Below are 8023 nucleotides of genomic sequence, written 5' to 3'. Positions count from 1 at the left end.
TTTTCTGCACAATTATACATAAATCGAAACTAAAGCTCTCACTCTTTCAAAATGAAACTTCATTAAAAAATCTCCACAGTTATTCATTTCCTGCAGGTATTGGGGTACACTCAGCAGCAGAAAAAGGGAGGAAGTAGTATCAGGCAAGCAGGTGATATCAGAAATACTACCCATCAGGAATATGGCCCAGTCTCTCCTCCCACTGCCCAAGATGTTGAAAGGGAAGAAGGCTAAAAGGAAGAAGGTGGAGCCAGCCCCTGCTGTCATGTAGAAGCAGGAGGCCAAGAAGGTGGTAAATGTCCTGTTTGAGGAAAGGCCCAAGAATTTTGGCATTGAACAGAACATCCAGCCCCAAAGGGACTTTATCCGCTTTGCCGAGTGGCCCCGGTACCTTCAGCTGCAGGAGTGTAGAGCTATTCTCTATAGACGCCTAAAAGGTCTCCCTGCCATTAACCATTTCACCCAGGCCTTGCACCGCCAGACTGCCTAAGCTGGCTCACAAGTACAGACCAGAGACAAAGCAAGAGAATAAGCAGAGATGACTGGCTCAGGCTGAGAAAAAAGATGCCAGCAAAGGGGAAGGTCCCCACCAAGAGGGCATCGGTCCTTCGAGCAGGGGTTAATATTGTCACCACTTTGGTGGAGAACAAGAAGGCTCAGGTGGCGGTGACTGCACATGACTGGGACCCCATGGAGCTGGTGGTCTTCCTGCCTGCCCTGTGCCTTAAGATGGGGGTTCCCTCCTGCATTATCAAGGGGAAGGCCAGGCTGGGGCATCTAGCCCACAAGGAGACCTGCACCACCACTGCCTTCACACAGGTTAACTCAAAAGACAAAGGAGCACTGGCTAAGCTAGTGGAAGCTGTCCTTACCAATTACAATGACAGATATGATGAGATCCGCTGTCACTGGGGAAGCAACGTCCTGGGCCCCAAATCAGTGACTCACATGGGCAAGCTGGAAAAGACAAAGGCTAATGAACTGGCCACCGAGCTGGGCTGTTGGCGTTTTCTGTATATAAAAGTAATAATAAGTCTCCTTTAAAAAAAAAAAACAAAGAATAGGACACAGGCAGGTCTGTAAACAATAGTCATGGTACATGACAGACAGAAAACACACCAAGACTTGGACAAATGGTCTGGGTGTCAGGAAGGGAAGGCACTGGTGCTGGAATCCTGGAGTTCTGGCCAGGGAGAATTTGCAATGGTGAAGCCAAACCCCAATTTTAGAGAAACTTAGAGACAGTAAAACCAAGGCACAAGGAGTATTGGCACTAGGGCAAAACCAGAGAGCCATGTTATCAGAAATGGCTTACAAGGAAAGAATTTGGCATAAGGAACAAGGCAACAATTTAGTTATGGAACCATGTAGCCATAAGGATCATACAGTGCTGAGATGCCTAAGCTGCTGACCTCGGGTTCTAGAAATTTCTTCTCAGCTGGTAAGGTTGGTATGTTTTCAAACTTAAGTGCAGGAAGTTATATTTATGCCTATTAAATTTCATCTTATTTCTTTTGGCCCATCAGTCCAGCCTGTCAGTATCTTTTTGAATCTTGACACTGTCATCCAAAGACTTAGTCGTTGCCACCAGCTTCATGTCACCTGCCGATTTGATGAATGTGCTTTGCCACTGGTTTATTAAAAGTTCTGCAGAGCCCTGTGGTACATCCCTAAAACTTCCTCTGGGAGATAACCAGCTTCAAAGCCAGCTTCACTCTCAGTGAGCCTCATTTCTTCACCTTTCTACAAAAGCATGAAGAGGACAGTCAGAAGTCTTGCTAAAATCTCAAAACACTAAAAGTCCTAGCTCTGTCCTTGATTTTCTACTCTCCACTCCCCTCTGACTCTTAGCTACCTCTGCACACATGCTCACCTCCTCCCACCTTGAAATTATAGTCACTCTTTGTGCCAAGGTCTACTCCCTTCGCCTGTGCCATGAATTCCAGCACCTCTAATCCCTTCTACATCATTTAATGCATCACGTTTCCTCTATCTTTGTTTTCCACCTCCTCCTTTCCACCAGCTTCTCAGCCTTCTCAGCACAGTAGCACGCATCAGAATCTCCTGGATGGCTTGTTAAATCACAGGTTCCTGGGGACGAAAAATTTGCATTTCTAACAAGTTCCAATGGTTCTAACATGTGGTACTTGGACCAGCAGCACCTGGGAACTTGTCAGATATGCACATGCTTAGGCCCCACTCTAGACCTAGTAATTAAAACCGTGGAGGGGGAATGGCTAGAGTTCAGTAATCTGCGTTTTAACTAGCCCTCCAGGTGATTCTCAGGCATGCTAAATCTGAGAATCACTGGTCAGTTTATTGAGTAAAAACAGGACTTTGCAGCCAGGGAAATTTGAGTCCAGATCCCTGCTGTGTTCCTTCCTACCCGTGTACTGTGGTCACCTGACTTACCTTCCCAAAGCCTCAACGTTCTAATCTATATGCTGGGCATGATAATACCTACCTCTGTGGGCGGAAATGAAGATTAAATGAGATAATGTAGGTAAAAAACTCAGTACAATGCCTAAATATTCACTAAATGGAAGCAATATTTGCTTAATCTATTAGGAAACTCTACATCTCTGTCATCACTTTTAAAAAAAAAAAAAGTCTCTCCCTCTATCCTGTCTCACTGTGACCTTCATAGCCAAACCCATAAAAATCTCCATTCCCTGTCTCCAATTTCTCACATCTCATCATTCCTTAGATTGCCACAGTTGGCTTCCAAAAGTAGTGGACTCTGCTGCTCTCATTTTTCTAGCCTCTGTATTCTTTCCTTCATGACATTCTCTCTTTCCTTGGTTTTCCTCTTCCCCTTTCGTGATGCTGCTCCCACCTTCTTGTTGATTCTGTCTTTGTCTCTTTAACTGGCTCTTCCCCCCATTAACTGCCTTTTCAGTGTTCTCCATAATTCATCTTTGTTTCTTCTCACCCATGACGATAGCTTTACCTACCACCTACCCGCATTCCCAGACGAGAGCTCTCTGGAGGTCCAGACATCTCCGACTGACAACTCGATATCCCAACTCAGAAGACCTGTGGCACCTGAAAGTCAACACAACCCAAAGATCCAACCCATGCTGCTCCCGACATCTGTTTCTCCTTCTCAATTCCGTGTGTTCTCAGAGAGACTGAGGGGAGAGAAGGGGCTCTCAAGGTCAGAGTCAGGGTCTAACTATCTCTGATCTCTCATATCTGGCCTCAGAGCCCTTAATAACTTAATAACATATATGTTTATTGAATGCGTGAATCAATAAAGTGAATTATGTCATATTGTCTAGTAAATTTCATAAAAAGAAGTTAAATACTCTAATAGGAAAAAGAAAACGAACTGCTTCCTAAATCCAAAGTTAGTTGGAGTCATCACTTCCCCTTCTAGATCTTGACTTCAAATGCACCAGTCTTTGCTGTCTGAAATCGACATTTCCCTTATTAAAAATCAAGATATTTACCCATTCCAGACTTTGCATACCTCTCTTCATAAATCCTCCAACATGATCAAGAGTAGTTTTGTAATCACACCAGCAAGCACTTTAATTCTGCTAGAATACCGTTTACCCAGAAATGTGAACACCTTTAGGGCAGTTAAGTGTTTCCTCAATATTGCTTATCTAGGGTTTCTGGTCCTTTTTAAGTATGTTTGTTCTGCTCTTTTTAACTTGAAGGTCATTCTCCTTGATACTAGAAAAGTAGAGGTGAAATCAAAGTTGAGTGCTTTTGTTCTCTCAGTCATGTAGCCTTCAACCACCCATCCCTACTCCATCGAGTCTTTATCCCTTCCTGATGCTTGAGTGAAAAATACAGTTTGGCATGTTGTTTTTCTATTATCTTTAGCATTTTTATCACGATGAGGTTTAGACTTGCTGATTATATTCTTACATTTTTAGCCACTTTAGGAATATTCATTCTTGGCAATGAGCCCCTCCTTCAGTCTTTTGTATCCTGGCCAAAGGAGAGCAGGTGAAGAGATGAAGGAGCTAGGGAGCCAGGCTGAGAAGGGAGCAGGTGTCCCCCTGCCCTGAGGAGGTCTGAGTGGTCTAAGCAGCGCAGATATCAGAAGGACACAAAGTCGAGCACCAGCTCTCAGCAACCAGAAAATGCAAGCCCTGGGCTGGCCAGATGTTTCCCGTTGAACCAGACATGCAAGTATTTTAGCTTCTTATCTGATCACATGAACATTTCAAATTTGTTGTTATTTTAATTTTAGATTTGCCTATCTTAATTCCAGATTGCTATTTAATCATCAGTGGTTTGGAACATTTCAGCTTTTAGTTTCTTACTAAGTTAAGTATTTAATGATCTGTAAACAAACACTTGAGAAGATGCTACTTAAAGGGCCTCTAATCCCTCTGTACTTTGTTAAATGAATAAATTCACTCTTAAATTATCTTCTGATTTTTAAGTAAGCATTCTGCTACTAATGTCAAAAAAACTGGGGCTGGGAGTGGTGGTCATTGAAAGGAAGGAAGCATCGCTTTAAAAATCTTTTGGGCTTTTTCAGTTCCCACTCCAGCTGGGGGTAAAGTCTTTTAGTGGAGGTTCTCTGGCCATCATAACTGGGAGGGAGGGTTTTGGAAAGGAAAAAAAAAGCAGGGGGTGAGAGTATGGGATTAAGAGTGCCCCAGGACCCTGACAGGGACGGAGAACCTATGTAAGTTTAGGATCAAATCCAAGAAGAGAAACTCCAAGAAGAATTGACAGGAATGAGATATAGAGAAAGATTAATTTAAACACACAGTTGATTTCTTAGACAAAAGGAGATCAAAAGCCAGAGGAAACATTAAAAAGCAAATAAGGGAAACAGAACAATTGCTCATTATCAACCCTCACTTCAGATTCCAAGAATGGAATTCATATTCAGCAGGGCGTCATGCTTGGAGCACGTCCTTTATGAAATATGCGCTCACCCCTGAGACCTCACTGTTGCTTTAGATAACTTAATTTTACCTTTTATAACAACCATTTCTTACAGGCCTGTCAGATTTTCTTTTACTTCTTTTCTTTCTTTCTGGCTTTTTCTTTTTCTTTTTTTTTTTTTTCTTTTTTTTTTAATAGCCACTCATGCCTCTTGGTTCTCTTCTAGAATCTCAGGTTTAGGGATTATGCTTTTTGAGAAACATGTCTCACCCTAGAAGTTACAGTTCTTTGCCCTGGCTATTATATATATCATAACATAATCACTTCCTCTTGAGAAATTAATCTTCCCTTATTCATCAGAATTAGGTCCAGAGCAGCAGTTCCCTTTTTCACTTCTAGGAAATGAAACTGTCAGGAGAGCAAGTATAGTATACTCAGATGTTCTTCCAATTTATTGTCATCATTGTCTCATATTTGAATATTTGCTACAAGGAGGTTTCACCTACAGTCCCCACCTGAGATTATAGAAGTAGAAACAGATCCACAACACTGTCAAGCAGACTCTGATCACAGAAAGGATCACCATCCAGGTAACAGCACAAGCTTTCTTGGTTTCTAAGACTGCCATGGCATGGGGAAGTGAAAATGAGCAAGCATTTTAGGGCCAGGGTCACCAGCATTAAGTCCTAGCCTGAAGCAATGGGGAAAGCAGAAGTCAAAGGGAGGAACAAAACTGGAGGTGGTGAGGTGTGCAAAGATTCCAAATGCCAAGAAGGGGAGTGTGCAAAAATCAAACATGGTGTGCTTCCCCAATGATGGAAACCAATATTTGGTTTTGGAGACAAGAGTTCATTAGGGAAAAAATAAATAAATAAATAAGCAAGTACAACAGTTGTGTGTTTTACAGGTACATGAGAGCAAAATTTCATTTGTTTGTTCATTACTCTATCCCAGGATCCTAGCAAAGCTGCTGGCATATACTACGCTGTTTCCCCTAAAATAAGACCTAGCCAGACAATCAGCTGTAATGCATCTTTTGGAGCAAAAATTAATATAAAACCCAGTCTTATAGTAGATTAGATTAGATTAGATAAGATCCGGTATTATATTGTTATGTTATGTTATGTTATGTTATGTTGTTATGTTATGTTATGTTATGTTATGTTATGTTATGTTATGTTATGTTATAAGACCCAGTCTTATATTATAGTAAAAATAAGACATATCAATATTTGCTCCAAAAGACGCATTAGAACTGATTGTCCGACTAGGTCTTATTTTCGGGGCAAACACGATAAGTGCTCAAGAAATTAGTAGTGACCTTTCCAACCTGGGCCCAGCAAAATGGCTCCCCCAAAGAAAGGTAGCAGGAAGAAGAAGGGCCATTCTGCCATCAACGAGGTAGTGATCAGGGAATACATCATCAGTGTTCACAAGCGCATCCTTGGAGTGGGTTTCAAGAAGTGTGCTCCTCCGGCACTCAAAAAGATCCGGAAATTTTCCATGAAGGAGATGGGAACCCAAATGTGTACATTGACATCTGACTCAACCAAGTTGCTTGGGCCAAAGGAACAAGGAATATCCGTACCGCATCTGGGTGCAGTTGTCCAGAAAGTATAATGAGGATGAAGATTCACCAAATAAGTTCTATATGTTGGTTGCCTACATACCTGTCACCACTTTCAAAAATCTACAAACAGTTCATGTGGATGAGAACTAACTGCTGATTGTGTAATAAAGTAGCAAAACTGCCAAAAAAAGAAAGAAATTAGTAGTGAATCAATCAAACATCGGTGTTTGCAACATTTTTTAAAGAAATAGACTAGCATAGGTGTGGTACACAATGATTAGAACTGATTTAAAGGGCCAACGCTCAAGCAGAGATGATGCTGCAGCATGACGTCAATCCATTTGGCCAGGGTCTACCCTCTGTCAGAGTTGCATCAAATCATACTCCTCCTGCAGTTTCAATACCACTAAACAATCCCCACTAATAAGAGATGAGAGAAAGTGTTCTGGGGACTTTTGCTGTAGCACCTTTGCCATACACATCTTTTCCACAAACATTTTTACTGCAAACATTTTTGCCACAAACATTTTTACCAAGTAACTAGCTGGCCATATGCCTATTTTGCCATTAAAAAAAAGATATGATCATGACAAACAACAGAGGAACATTAAAAATGGCATAGTGAAACACAAAAAAAGTGAATAACAAAATTAAAAAGACTTTCTTTAAAATAAATGTAGATTCATGACGACATTGGTCAAATAACTGATCTTATCTTGTGGATTGTACCTAAGCACTTCTCTGCACTCTAAGGGAAATGTGGATTCAACTCTGCACCTTCAATGAAGGCCTCTGCTTCTCTTCCTCTTCCCACTGTAGTTTGTTTCAAAATAAGAAATCAACTCTTGGGGCAAATCATCCTCATCTGGAAGGAATATTAACTATTTTAAGACCACCCCACCATGAAGTTTACGTATCACTCTATAGACTATTATGAGGGCCAGCTAAGATTTACATATAATATAAAAATGGAAGTAACTGCAAGAACTTCATCAATGGAAAAATGAAACCAAACTCATGACTAGCTTAAATACATTAAGTGTGCTGAAGGCAGTTGATTTGTTAATGGAGAAATGAAACCAAACAACAACAAAAACTGTCAACCAGTTATCTTTTTTACGGCAAAAGTGCCTTGCAGCCAATTAGTTATGTGGTAAAAATGTTTGCAGCAAAAATACTTGTGACGAAGAAGTCTACGGCGAAGATGGTATGGTAAAAATATCAAAACTGCCTTTTATGTAAGTATAAATCGACTGCACACTTCAAACAAACAATTACTTTCATGAAAGGTTTTTTTCTAAACAAAAGTAATGTGAAACCTTAGATGACACTATTAAATATATTTTCACCTCGGTTAAAATTGTTACTAGTGGGAGCCTTTAGGAAGACATTAATGGGCTTTTTAAACTTTTTGTGCTGCAAACAGGAATGGATTTCATACCTATCTGAACTGTATAATCATTTAATAAGTCTGCAATTCTAAGCTAAAATTTTTATACGAGAAATGATCCCACTATCATCACTTACGACAAAGTCTGCCCAGTGAGTTCAAAAGATTTCTGCTTATTATAACACTACACAGCAAGATTTTTTCCT

The 8023-nt window shown here is 40.8% G+C and overlaps 2 pseudogenes; both read left to right on the top strand.

Moving 5' to 3' along the window:
- The first annotated feature begins 211 nt into the window (after nt 1-211).
- Nucleotides 212-1642, top strand: LOC117020686 (60S ribosomal protein L7a-like; annotated as a pseudogene).
- Nucleotides 1643-6201: 4559 nt separating this feature from the next.
- On the top strand, nt 6202-6577 carry LOC117020565 (60S ribosomal protein L31-like; annotated as a pseudogene).
- The last annotated feature ends 1446 nt before the right edge of the window (nt 6578-8023 follow it).

Source organism: Rhinolophus ferrumequinum, chromosome 3 (assembly GCF_004115265.2).
Source record: "Rhinolophus ferrumequinum isolate MPI-CBG mRhiFer1 chromosome 3, mRhiFer1_v1.p, whole genome shotgun sequence".
Taxonomy (NCBI): Eukaryota; Metazoa; Chordata; class Mammalia; order Chiroptera; family Rhinolophidae; genus Rhinolophus; species Rhinolophus ferrumequinum.
This window is presented reverse-complemented; position numbering and strand designations above follow the sequence as displayed.